This window comes from Mauremys mutica, chromosome 3 (genome assembly GCF_020497125.1).
Source record: "Mauremys mutica isolate MM-2020 ecotype Southern chromosome 3, ASM2049712v1, whole genome shotgun sequence".
Taxonomy (NCBI): domain Eukaryota; kingdom Metazoa; phylum Chordata; order Testudines; family Geoemydidae; genus Mauremys; species Mauremys mutica.
This window is the reverse complement of record NC_059074.1, coordinates 42,874,172-42,888,769: the sequence shown is the minus strand read 5'-3', so window position 1 is coordinate 42,888,769 and position 14,598 is coordinate 42,874,172. Positions and strand designations below refer to the sequence as shown.

Sequence of the window (14,598 nt, the reverse complement as noted above, 5' to 3'; positions counted from 1 at the left end):
TGTGCAAAGATCCCCCAAAGCAGTCCTGATCCTTTCTTCAACTGCAGTTCTAAGAGAGACCCGGTAGTCCTTGCAGATCAGCAAGCTGTTGCCTGGCTCTCTGAAGGGAGATAAAGACAGTTCCCCCCAGCTCCTCAATGGAAGACATCTTATTGGATGGAGGACGTCCTGTGTTCCCAGCCACAACCAACTGCTGCTGTTGGGGTGGAATACATTTAATTACTCTAGTAGTGGCTGTGATGAGACTTCAACACAGATCAAAGCTCCATTTTCTGGATTTTTCAGTTGCCTTCTTTTGCCCCTTGCCTATATTTGGTATTTGCCTTTGACCCTGTGGAGCTAATAGATGCTATAGTTGTTATCGTTTGTACAACAAAGGTTGTGTACAAAGCTAATTATGTTCACTCTAAATGGATAAACAGAGGTTCAAGTCATCCCTTAACCTTCTCTTTGTTAAACTAAATATATTGAGATCCTTGAATCTATCCCTATAAGGCATGTGTTCTAATCCTTTAATCATTATCATGGCTTTTCTCTAAACCCTCTCAAATTTATCAACATGTTTCTTGAATTGTGGACTCGAGAATTGGACATAGCATTCCAGCAGTCCTTATACCAGTGCCAAATACAGAGGTAAAATAATCTCTCTACCAGTACTTGAGATTCCCCTGTTTGCACATTCAAGGACTGCATTAGCCGCTTAGGCCATAGCATTACACTGGGACCTCATGTTCAGCTGATTATCCACCATGACCCAAAATCTTTTTCAGAGTCATTGCTTCCCAGGATACAGTTCCACATCCTGTAAGTGTGGTCTACATTCTTTGTTCCTAGGTGTATATTTACATTTAGCTGTATTAAAAAACATATTGTTTGCTTGACGGCAGCTTACCAGGAGATCCAGATCTCACTGTATCATTCATTATACCTATCCTCTTCACCACTCCCCCAAATGTTGTGTTATTTGCACAATTTATCATTGATGATTTTATGTTTTCTTCCAGATCATTAATAAAAATGTTAAATAGTGTAGGGCCAAGAACCAATCCCTGTAGGACCCCACTCAAAATGCACCTATTCAATACTGATTTCTCATTTACAATTACATTTTAGAATTATCTGTTAGCCAGTTTTTAATCCATTTAACGTGTATCATGTTCATTTTATATATTTTTTTAGTTTTTTAATCAAAACATCATGCGCTGCAAAGGCAAATGCCTTACCTTTATCAACCAAACTGGTAATCTCATCAAACAAATGTATCAAGTTAGTTTGACAGAATCTATTTTCTATAAATCATCTTGATTGGCATTAATTATATGACCCTTCTGTAGTTCTTTGTTAATCAAGTCCCCTATAATTATCTGGGTCATCCCATTTATCCTTTTTAAATACAGGCATAACATAAACTCTTGGATGCAAGTTATCTGGACCTTCTGATTTAAAAATATCTAACTTTAGTAGGTACATTTTAACATCATTATTATATATTAATGGAATGGAAAGAGTGTTATCATATAATATGACTACACTACATGTTTTTACCCAAATACAGAACAGAAATATTTATTGAACACTTCTGCCTTTTATCCATTATTATTTGTAATTCTATAATTGCCATCTAGCAATGGACCAATACCATAGTTAGGATTCTTTCTGTTACTAGTCTACTTAAAAAAGCCCTCCTTCTCATTGTCCTTAATTCTGCGGGACACAGATTTCTCCTTGTCTCTGATGGTTATGAACTGCCAGGCCTCTTTTTGACTTCCTCTCTCTCCGACTACTTAGTGGCATTTCTTCTTTGAACCCAGGGTACTGATGATTCCTGAACCTGGCTGTCTAGGAATTCCTCAGCTTCACTATTTGCCCATCCAGTCCTAGAATCTTCTCCTCCAGCAATCACCAACTTGCACTTCATGCACAGAAAGTCTCTTCTGACTTTTGCAGGTAAGAAAACATGGCACATCTGTTGCAGGTCACCACAACTATTCCATCCCTGGCCATCTTGAAATCACCTGCAAAGCTGAGCCTGGAAGGAAAGCCTCTCAACTCCCTCTGAAACTGTCTGCTAACTGCCTCTCTTTGTGGCCAGGTAATGCATTCTTTTTATATTCAAATGTATGCATGCACTCAGTCTTGTATTAACTGGAATATTTCATTTTTCTCAGTATATATATTTCTTTTCTTAAATGAAATGAATGTTTTAAAAATTCAGTATGTTGTTTCTTTATCTTGGGGGGAAAAAAGAAATTGAGACAGAGCTCCCAAATTACAAAACACATAATTTTGGAATGAGAGCACGAGATTGAGCGAGCAAGTGCCAGGATAATTGCTGGGCTGTAGGAGACCAGGTCCAAGTCCTGCTCTCAATATGCCTGATCTACAGAGTTAATCTCTTCTAGAGCTGTTCCACTTTATACAAAAATGAAACATTTCTCCATTGGGGAGGTGTGACAGAGTGCTGTTAGTAGCTACCAATTGAGTTATTTGGAGCCCAGCACCCTGGTCACTTATATCATTGTTTCACAATGAGCAGTCTGTGGATCAGTGCTGGTCCCTGAGATCTCCCTGGCACAGTTTAGGAAGGCAGAAAACTAGTTCCTGGTGTCAAAAAGGTTGAGAAATACAGACTTAGCTCACTCAGGACACTGGGTGTGGTTAGATTAGGAAGGAGGTAGATAGCTTGACTAGGTTTGAAAGGGTAGGAGGGAATATTTACTCCTATAGGGAGTCTGATGCACTAAGCATGTAATTAGCTCACCAGTGGGAGAATCCAGGGAAGAAAGCAAATATAAGAGGCTGACCTAGGGAACAAAAACAGTCTATATTGTGGGCAATATTCTATGGAAAGAAAGTTGTGTTATGAAAAATTGAGTTGGCTTGGAATCAATTTTTCCCCTAAAGGGACAAGAGAGGATATCATGGAGAGGAAATACTGCAAAAACCTCCTTGCTATGTTTTCTTAATGATACCTGACTGAGTGAAAGGATATATAAAAATTTGGCTAAAAATGAATGGAAAAAATGGTGGTCAGAGCCTCATATGATGAGGCTACTGTGCCAAAAAACAATCAAACAAATACAAAGGAAGGTACCTCCATTTATGTTATTATACTGTGTAGCATGCGGAGCATCAAGAAAAGCCAATGATAAACACACTTGGTGAAGGTACCCTGATGATCTGCAAGCACTGTATAATTCACCACTGGGGGGGCTTACTAGCCAGGGCTTCCAGGAGCTAAAGGGGGGACCTGTTCACAAGGGGAAGCTTGTCCAAGATCCATCTGTCAGCCAGAGAAAGGAGGGGTGAGAGTCAGTTTGTCTTTGGATAGGCTGTATCAGGAAAAATATACAGGAGCCGATGTCATTGACAGAAGATCAAAAGAAGATGAAGATGATACAAATAGGGCCTTTGGAGACTAGCACCCTGGTCATTTAGATCACCCAGGTGTGGTTAGAGTGGGAGGGAGTTAGGTAACTTGACTGGGTTTGAAAGCATAGACGGCATTGCTTGTACTTGTAAGGAGCCTGATGTGCTAAGGAAGTAATTAGTTCACCAGCTGGAGAATCTAGGGAAGAAAACAAGCAGTATAAAAGGAGCAGAATGAAGCCTCTAACCACCTGCTGCTATATGATGTTGTTTGTGGAGCATAGGAAGAAGCAATAATAAATGCACATAGTGAAGGTACCCTGGGTGGACTGTGTATGCTGTATAATTCATGATGAGAGCTTGCTAGCCAGGTTTCCCTGGAGCTACAGGTGGGAACTGTTCGCATAAGCAGGGGCTTTAAACTTGTCCTTCCACATCCCAGGTGAGTATGTTCGGTATTTTGGGTGTGAGGGTGTCCCTTTTTTGCAAGGATAAATTCTATCATTTGTGTATACAAGGTAGAGTGCGGAAAATTGCAGATAGAAATGATTTGTACCTACAAGATTTCATGTGCAGAAATACAAGGTGGATTGACATGAAGGGGTAGGCCCTTCCACTTCTCCTAAAAAAAACTAGTAATTGATTATTACAATTAATGTGACATGGTGACATTTTAAGTTACAATACCAAAAGAAGTAAGGACAGAGCAAGAATCATTCTCTCACAACACATCAAGAAGTTTTCTTTCAATGTTATAGACCTTTAAAATGCTCACATAGAACTGCAAAATCCTCTTCTTTTTTTTCTTTAAAAAGAACTTGAAAATATTTTCTTCCTTCAATATACAGAAACTTTTGTAAATTTTAAAGTACTTAGCATAGGAATTACTCCTGGAGTTTTCCAGATTCAATGAATGAGACAGAACAGTCTTGGGATTGGTTTTGTTTTGTTGTCTTTTTTTAAGACCAAGGAATTATATCTACATTAATTACATCATCTGGGTGCTACTATAGTGGCCATGTGAGTCAAATCATTGTCACAAGAAGTTTGTCAACACATAGAAGTGATCTGAAATAAGAACAATTTTTTTTTCTTTCCAATTGGCCAAATTGACAACCATGACTAAAATGGCTCACTTGGTGACACTCGTGCCTCTGGTGTTTGAAAACTGCACATTACTGCTGAAGATGAAAAGAAGAGGGAATATTGTCAATAAGAACATTAATGGTGATCCATAAAAACAGATGGAGCACCTGTTATGCTTGGAGTCAAAGCTTTGTTGCTCATCATTATCAAGCACTGTATGGAAAAAAAATCTTAACATATGTTATGGGCATGGTGGTGAAAATTCTTAACTCGATATTATGCCAGAGGCCTACAGTATTGCCAATTTTATCTTGTATTTTTTATCTTGTACAGTATGGCCAGCAATACCTTTCTGCCATGTACATTGGCCAAACTGGACAGTCTCTATGTAAAAGAATAAATGGACACAAATCAGACGTCAAGAATTATAACATTCAAAAACCAGTTGGAGAACCTTCAATCTCCTTGGCCACTCGATTACAGACATAAAAGTCACAATATTACAACAAAAAACTTCAAAAACAGACTCCAACAAGAGACTGCTGAATTGGAATTAATTTGCAAACTGGACACCATTAAATTAGGCTTGAATAAAGACTGGGAGTGGATGGGTCATTACACAAAGTAAAACTATTTCCCCATGTTTATTTCCCCCTCCCCCCCACACACACTGTTCCTCACAACTTCTTGTCAACTGCTGCAAATGGACCATTTTGATTACCACTACAAAAAGTTTTTTTCTCTCCTGCTGGTAATAGCTCACCTTAACTGATCACTCTCATTAGAGTGTGTATGGTAACACCCATTGTTTCATGTTCTCTGTGTATGTATATATCTTCCTACTGTATTTTCCACTGCATGCATCCGATGAAGTGGGCTGTAGCCAACAAAAGCTTATGCTCAAATAAATGTGTTAGTCTCTAAGGTGCCACAAGTACTCCTGTTCTTTTTGCGGATACAGACTAACACGGCTTTATTTAAAAAAAAATAAAAATTATTTGTTAACCAAATTTCACTTTAATTGAATTTTCTGCACTGATGTGTATAATGTCCTGTTTTTTCTCTGCAGCTGCTGACTGAGACTGAGTTCATTCAGCTCTTTAGTAACATCAATCAAGAATAGAAAAGTTAAGCAATCATGTTTTATGGGAAAACTCACCATATTTTTCATTTCTTGATTCCAAAATTATTGTGCTCTCCAGAAAGAGATCAAAATAGGTTTTCAACGATCTGTGGAAAATGGAAAAAGAGCCTTTCAGCACTGCCATGGAAACAAACTTGGAGAAGTCTGGAGATGAGAGTAAAAATGAAAACAGGAAAGTCTTTGACATGTTCCATGGAGCTGCTTATACTGACCACTTAAACCGAAGATCAATTTGACAGAAAAGTTTGAAAATCTTAACATTTAATTATGTTTGTTTCAAACTCTTTTATAACAACTAACAAATTTGGTGGGCTTGTGCCAAAGTGAGCCAAACTGTTACAACTGGATGATAATATAGTACAGATGGAAGTTGTGCCTATATCAACCAACACCAAACTGAAAGAAAAGATGCTAAATTTTGTCCTTTTGTAGACTAAGGGTGGGACTTTCACAGGTAACTAAGTGATTAAGTAGCACAAGTCTCTGACTTTGAATCATACTTGTGCTCATAAGTGACTTATGTACTCTTGAAAATGCTCATAAGTGACTTATGTACTCTTGAAAATACTCCCCTAAACAAAAGTACCCAGCATTACTGGTAATATATATGGAAGGAAAAATTTTGCCAGAAGCTGGGAATGGGCGACAGGATGGATCACTTGATTATTACCTGTTTTATTCATTCCCTGTGAAGCACCTGGCATTGGCCACTGTTTGAAGATAGGATATGAGCTAGATGGACCCAGGATGGCTGTTCTTATGTTCTTCAAGTTTACATATTGATACTAGCTTGCATTCTGACACGTCTACAATTTCTTGTAAAACAGGGCTGGCTCTTGCTACTTGAGATCCATCCTGATAGGCAAACTGCTGAACACATCTTTTGAGGTGCTTAGTAATCTCCATGTAGCACTTAAAACAGCTTACCAAACCTTCATTATTAATATTATGGTGTTGCACTAGATGACAAGGGATCCAGCAATATCGAGCCTGCCTGAAGGCTACTGTTCTCATGTAATATATGGCATCCCCCTATTTGTTACAATATTCCTTTTCCTATTATAGTGACACTGGGGAAAACCAATGTCTATACAGTATGAATTAATGGTAGCTTTGCCAAGAACATCCTGGTATTTGTACAAATATTTATCATTTGTACTGCATAATACATTTCCTTTGGTATTTAGAAGGGACCTGCTGTTTCATGCCTTAGATGCATTACATTTCTCAACAGTGTTAAAATAACAGAGCTAATATAACACTAAAGGACTAAGAGCTGGTTACTGACAAATTTTGCTCTCCTATAATTTTCAATAATATTTATATTAGAGTCAACACTTGTAATTGTTTCCCACCTCATTCTGTTAAGTATAAGTGTTTTCTTTCACATTTCATTTCCTAGTAAGTAATGCCTACATCATTGACATTAGGTCTAATGGTAAGAAAGAAACATACATCTTTAAGCATTTAAGATGCATATTTTGTCTGTGATGACTCCTCTAATTAGTTCCCTGCAGCTTTAGTTAGATTGAGGGGTGGAAAGTGTATTGTTTTCCAACAGAGAAAGGAGACATATTATTTTAGATGATCATACATAATCCAGGTGCTAGGACTGTAAGTATGATTTTGTACTAGACAAAAAGTTGAATTGCAAGGCTTCTAAAGTAAACCCAAAAGAACACTGGCACAAGACACTATATGTCAATGCAAATGTATGTAGCCTTTTGATCTAGAAGACAAAAGATAATGATAGAGAGTTCACAAATGGATGGAAGGAATAGAGCAAGGCTAAAAGTATGAGCTACCTTCAAAATTTAAAACACCGTATCTAGTATTAATTTTGAATGAAAAAAATATATATAGTACTTTATAACATGTCAATGTAGGAGTCAAAAGTCAGCCAGGCAATGTGATTAATACAAATGTTTAACGCCTTTCATCCTCCCTGCTATCTGATTATTAATGAATACATAAAATAAATATAATGCTTGCAGCCATGGCTACTGTAATAGGAAAATGTGGTCTCTCTCCCCTTCCTGCCCTATGTCTCAGAATAAAAAGTTATTTTCTGTAACACCAGAGGAGAGAAAAAATATTAATACACTGTCATTTGCCAATCATAGTCTAGAGAAATTCTCAGGCTGTAGACTGCTCTGATGTCAGCCCTTGTGCAATATCAAGATAAATTCTATGTGATGTTCCTCAGAAATACTGATTATTGATTATTTTCCTAAGGTGAAACAGTTCAGTGTTTATTCAATTGATATGGACATCCAAGGACCTTCCTAACCTCTAAGTCCTGGATGTGCAAGCATTCTAGGCCAAACTTTGACAAGCTGTGTATGCATGTGCATGGAAATCCAGTTGCGGGGCTACGCAAATGCTCGTGTGTCTTCATGTTTTTATGTAATTTAGTTTTAATTTAAAATGCTGTAGGATAAACTGTGGGCTTGCTTCTGTCCAGAGCATTGTGGGGTAAATGTCCAGTTTAACAGGAGAGGGAAATGTCTCTGAGATATCTGTCTATGTAGTGCAAATACAGATAAAATACCGCAGAGAGCACAAGGGGAAATTTGCTACATTATGCTCCTCCTGGCTACTTTTGAAGAAGCAGCTTTTGCTTTCCCAGTGCCTGGGTCAGATGCCAGCTGAAGTACAATGTACATGAATGTGGATGAAATCCAGTCTGAATGATCTCTTCCCTGACTTCTACTGACAAACTGGGGGATGAGACCTCAGGAGTAGACTGTATTTGCATAGACATACCTACTTTGCCTAGGTGATCAACAGACAGACCAATTTTGCCAAAGTGATCAGTTTTGGCTGGTTTGGGGCTAAAATTAATGTTAGTCTTAAATGCCAGAGTAATGAAATGTTGTTATCTTTACTGTCTGATTAAAAGGCAGCAGAACTGTACCTAAAATGACTTAAGGGGGGGGTCATCCTAATTTTAACTTCACTTGCTAAGCAGGGATAGTGATGCCAAATCCAAGTGAAAGTCAGATGGGGGTAGGGACACATGTTCCTATTTGGTGATATAGACTGTGTTTAAAGAGTCCTAGCCCTGGTCTATACTATGAGTTTAGGTCGAATTTAGCAGTGTTAGATCAATTTAACCCTGCACACACCCGTCCACATGACAAAGCCATTTTTGTCGACTTAAAGGGCTCTTAAAATCAATTTCTGTACTCCTCCCTGATGAGGGGATTAGCGCTGAAATCGACCCTGATAGGTTGAATTTGGGGTGGTGTGGATGCAATTTGAGGGTATTGGTCTCCGGGAGCTATCCCAGAGTGCTCCATTGTGACCGCTCAACTCAGATGCACTGGCCAGGTAGACAGGAAAAGCCCCACGAACTTTTGAATTTCATTTCCAGTTTGGCCACCGTGGCGAGCTGACCAGCACAGGTGACCATTCAGAGCTCATCAGCACAGGTGACCATGGAGTCCCAGAATCGCAAAAGAGCTCCAGCATGGACCAAACGGAAGGTAATGGATCTGATCACTGTATGGGGAGATGAATCTGTGCTATCAGAACTCCAATCTAAAAGACAAAATGATTAAGGGCAGCCAGGCATCAGGGTGGTTAGCAGAGCACAGCAGGGTGCGCTGCGCATCAGAGAAGCTTTGAAAACAAGTTTCATGACTGGCCAGGCTATGGTGTGAAAGTTCTGTTTGTTTCTCCTTGATGAAAACCTGCCCCCTTGGTTCACTCTACTTCCCTGTAAGCCAACCGCCCTCCCCTCACCCCTTTGATCTCCGCTTGCAGAGGCAATAAAGTCATTGTTTCAAATTCATGCCAAGGTAGCCCAGGAGGGATGGGGGAAGAGGGAAGCACAGGGGTGGGGTAGTTATAGGGCACCCCCTAGAATGGCATGCAGCTCATCGTTTCTGCGGGATGTCTGGGGCTCTGACCTGGAGTGGCCATTTGCCTCTCTGGTTCTTTAGTAGACTTGCCTGATATTCCAGGCAGGACTGAATCTCCATTAGATGAAACTTAAAGAAGGGAATGACCTGGAGTCACTCCCATTTATGTCCAGGTGCCCATGACCGACCTCACCAAGGCTGGCCAGGAGCACCCATGTCTGCCCAGGAGCCCCCGACCAACCTAACTGAGGCTGGCCAGGAGGAGCAAGGAGACAGCAGTAGATGGTACAGTAGCTAACCGTCTTTGCTAACTTGCAAAGGCAAGGAGTTGCTGCTGTGTAAGCACTGCAGTGCTGCATCTGCCAGCAGCACCCAGGAGACGTACGGTGACGATGAGCTGAGCGGGCTCCATGTTTGCCATGGAATGTCGTCTGCACGGGTAACCCAGGAAAAAAGGCGAGGAACAATTTTTTGCTGTTGCTTTCATGGAGGGAGGGAGAAAGGGAGGGAGGGGGGCCTGACAACATGTACCCAGAACCACCCACGACAATGTTTTTGCCCCATCAGGCATTGGGAGCACAACCCAGAATGCCAATGGGCAGCAGAGACTGTGGGAACTGTGGGATAGCTACCCACAGTGCAATGCTGCGAAAGTCGACGCTAGCCTCGGTACTGTGGATGCACTCCACTGACTTAATGATCTTAATGGTCTTAAGTGGGGACACACACAACTGACTGTATCAAATTGATTTATAAAAAAATGACATTAAATCAACCTAATTTCATAGTGTAGACATACACTTAGATACCATTTGACCCTCCTTATCCAGAGTTTGTTGCAAAATAGAACTGATCAGACTCAACTGAGTGTCCTTGTTTCTGCTCAGTGATCACTAGCACTGAAATCACTGATGAGCCGGTATAGGGGGCTGAACCTTAAACCTGGTGTGGAAACAGTATTGCCCTGAAAGACAATGCAGAAGTTTCAGTAGCAAGGTCCCTCATTGCCTGGTGAAATCACTAAGAACTGGGCTAAATGGTGGCATAACAGAACACAGCATCTCAGGGCTTGCCTACACTTGCAAGTTACAGCACTTTAAAGCAGCCCCAGGCGCTCTAACTTACAACCCATCTACACTGGCAAGGCACTTAGAGTGCCTGAACTCTGCAGCTGGAGTGCTCCTGGTAATCCACCTGCATGAGAAGCATAACACTTGCTGCGCCTTGGGTGAAATGCCCCAGCATCAGTGTGAAAGAGGTATTGCATTACTGTGCTCTGATCGGCCTCTGGAAACGTCCCATAATCCGCTTAAGTCAAGTGGCCACTCTTGTCTGAACTTACAAGACAGCATGCTGACAAGCTCTCCGCCCACCCAAAACCCACTTTCTCTCCCCCCACATACACACAACACACTCCCTGTCACACTCCACCCCACCCCACTCCCATTTAAAAGCACATTGCAGCCACTTGCATGCTGGGATAGCTACTACAATGCACTGCTCTCTGTGGTGTTGCAAGAGCTTCTAAATGTGGCTATGCCAGTGTGCTTGAATCTGACAGGGTGAACACACTGCACTGCTTTCCCTACTGCACTCTCCGAGGGCTGGTTTAACTCACGGCACTCTACATTTGCAAATGTAGCCATGCCCTCAGCTAGAGGCAGCAGTGAGCAGCAGCAGACAACAGCAGTACCAGAGGCATTGCTCAGCCCTCACCGCCTTTCAGGGGTGGGAGGTGAACCCACATGCATGTACCCCTGAATTTTGAGACTTTGCTGACTTCAGACAACCAACTATGAGTGGGGTGCAGTGGAGGGAGAGGGGAGAGGCAAAGGACACCTGCCCAAGATACTGTGAGGTGGGTGTCTTGCATACTTTTCAATTATTGTTGTGGTGTTTTCCCTAATTAATGCTGAGTTCCCTCTCACTTTTATTAAAAGGTGTATTTTGTTAGACTCAGTGCTTATGAGTATGGAAGTATTTCTGTCTTAGAGGCATCCAGCAGTGGTGTTTAGTTTTCCCAGATTTCTGGGTGTGGGCTTGATCCAGTTCTGTTTGTTAATGTTAAGAGGAATATCTAGATATTGAGCCCAGCCCTTGTTTTTTCCAACACCACCTGACAGAAGGCTTATAAAATGTCTTCTTATAGTCCCTTGAAGTCATGGAATACTGCCTGGTTGAGTAGCCAAAAGCTCAGGCCTAATGCAAAATTGCTTCCAGTATGCTCGACAGTCCATGTAAGGGCAATCGGCATTTTCAGTTATGTATCTTGTTCTGTCATAGCAAACCACCATAACTTCATTGAAAAAAGGTAATGTTTTAGCACTAATAAGGAGGTGTCATAAACAGATAGTTAAGGGTTACTGCCTCTTTTACCTGTAAAGGGTTAAGAAGTTCACCTAGCCTAGCTGACACCTGACCAGAGGAACCAATGGGGGAACAAGATGTTTCAAAAGGAAGGAGGGAAGTTTCCTTTGTTTAGAGTCGGTTTCAGTTTCAGCCAGAGTGGAAAAGATCAAGGAACCAGCCTCTTATCAGAGTAGTAAGTTTTAGAAAAGAATAAATAGGTTTATGTTTATTTTCTTTTTGTAATTTGTCTTGGCATCAAATTCAGTATTCTTGTGTATACTAAGTTTTTGCCCAGGGGAACATCCTGTGTTTTAAATCTGTTGTCTGTGAGATCAGCTTGTATGCTATCTCCCAGAGGTTTTTTTTCTTTTACCTTTCTTTTCTTTAATTAAAAGCCTTCTTTTTAAGAACCTGATTGATTTTTCCCTGTTGTTAAGATCCAAGGGGACTGGATCTGGACTCACCAGGAATTGGTGGGGGAAAGGAGGGGGGATGGTTAAATTCTCCTTGTAATAAGACCCAAGGGGTTGGATCAGTGTTCACCAGGAAATTGGTGAAGGGGTCTCTCAAGACTACCCAGGGAAGGAAGTTAGTCCTTGGGAGTGGTGGCGGCCTATTGATCTAAGCTGGTAATTAAGCTTAGGAGGTTCACATGCAGGTCCCCATATCCATACTCTAAGGTTCAGAGTGGGGGTGAAACCTATGACAGGAGGTATTTGTCCAACATCAGATATCCCTTAATAGGTGGCAGTTTACTCTGTCCTACCATCTCCTTTCTGTGGTACAACTAGCATGGGAGTTGACAAGAAAGATTAGAGCCACTTTCCTGAATAGAAGTGTTTCACAGATGATGTTGGATGGTAACTGAAAGTGGAGAGCATGGACATGGAAAGTCACCCTGAAAGAGAAGATAAACAGATGGTGGGTGGGGGAGGGAGAGGAGACATAAAGAGAAGTAAAGCAGGACAACTTGTCTTTGACCACCCATGACTTCACACCCACTTGTCATTTGGAATTCTGTGATGGCACTACTTGATAGAACCCAGGCCATGCTACTAAAAAGTAAAGGCACTAACACCTGAGCCAAAGGAGAATCTCCTTTGATTCATAATAACTTAGGCCATAGGGCATGCAGCTGAACTGAGTTTCTGATGGTATCCAGTAGAGGACAGTGGTAAATACATATTAACCATTTTATTACCACATGCACACAAGTGGGAACAACAGTAACAGATTAACAATTTGTCTCCATTTATTATCCTGCATTTTTGTCCTGGGAATTTTTCAAAAATTTGCTTGTACAGAAACAGCTGCATATTAAGTGGTGATTCTTACAGTAATGCATTATTTCTGTGTTCCATTACCTGTACCAGCTTCCAGTACATCTTGGAGTACAATTTAAGGTGTTTGCTATAATTATTAAATACTCAGTTATTCAATGAACCTTTATAAGTTTAATGATTTTCTGGATGCTCCCAAAAGGCTCCATTCTATTGTGTCTGGAAAAAGCCTATAGCTCTCTCATAAAATTATGAAAACTGTTAAATATGACTTTAATGTTAAAAATTGCTTAGTAAAATAGAAGAGATTTATAGCCCTCCCAAAATTCATGCTTACCTATTGATAACCATAAAACGTATTTTCCAGCTTTGGTAAAATTCTTCTCAGTTACACATTGTCTACTAAATACACTCAGTTTTGGGGGGTTGAAACTACTCTCCTTATTCAGACAATACTCCTTTTTAATAAAGAGAGTGTTTCACTGACTTAAAGACAAAAAGAAATTAGTTGATTATCGGGTGTGACGTTACACTCCATATTATTTATGGAAATATGCTTATGATATGGATATGGCATAACTGAGATATACTCTATGCAAGATGGCTCCTGTAAGATATCATTGGAAAGGTTATGATTTATTTAATGTGATTATCAAATGTGTATGCCTGTATCATTTGAGAATCTGAAGTAAGGACGTTTGTATGCCTGTATAATTTCTGAATCTAAAGTTAAGAATATTAAGCATGTATCTGTATTTTAAATGCATCTGTATTTTAGGTTTGGGGTGACACCCACAACTAGCCCTTCAGGTACAACAGTGAAAAGCCAGACAGGTCTGATGGCCCATCAGCAAAGACAATGGACTGTGAAAGAGCTTAGTCTTCCTGTGGATGCTCCAGACAGCCTATGAGTAACGATTGCAATGAACCTGCTGAAACATGTGACTGAGCCACCTGGTACTAGAGACCCCTCCCCCTGTTGGAATGCCAGTGTTTTTCCACTGGAAGACAAAGGGTTCCCACCATACACAAAAGCTATATAAGGTAGGGGAGTGACATCATCGTGGTTTTCCTCTGCCTCCCCGGCCAAAGAGACACTGGGGAAACACCTGGAAGCAAGAACTGAACTGAGGGCAGAAGAGTTGAACCCAGGCTGGTAGGGCATTTAGCTTGTGCGTAATAATACCTGAAGTTTCAAGCTGCAGGCCAGTGCAGCTGGCCTTTAAGACTCTCTGTAATATGCCTGTGACAATATTTAGGGTGAGAAATGTCTATTTGTAGCCAATTTCCTTAGTAAATCAAGCTTACTCTGTGTGTTTTGTTTTATTTGCTTAGTAATCTGCTTTGTTCTATTTGCTATCCCTTTAACCACTTAAAATCTGCCTTTTACAGTTAATAAAAACTGTTTTGTTTATTATTAAACCCAGTTTGTGTGATTTCTAACTGAAGAGGCAAGAAGGTGTGCATATCTCTCTTCACATTGAGGAAGAGGGCAATTTTTTAT

The 14,598-nt window shown here is 40.6% G+C and overlaps 1 long non-coding RNA gene across 1 annotated transcript; it reads left to right on the top strand.

Moving 5' to 3' along the window:
- Positions 1-1,383: 1,383 nt before the first annotated feature.
- LOC123366994 lies at positions 1,384-14,380 on the top strand. Its single transcript, XR_006578258.1, has 4 exons — positions 1,384-2,092; positions 5,525-5,582; positions 8,976-9,087; positions 13,873-14,380. It is a non-coding gene; the product is annotated as an uncharacterized LOC123366994 (long non-coding RNA).
- Positions 14,381-14,598: the final 218 nt, after the last annotated feature.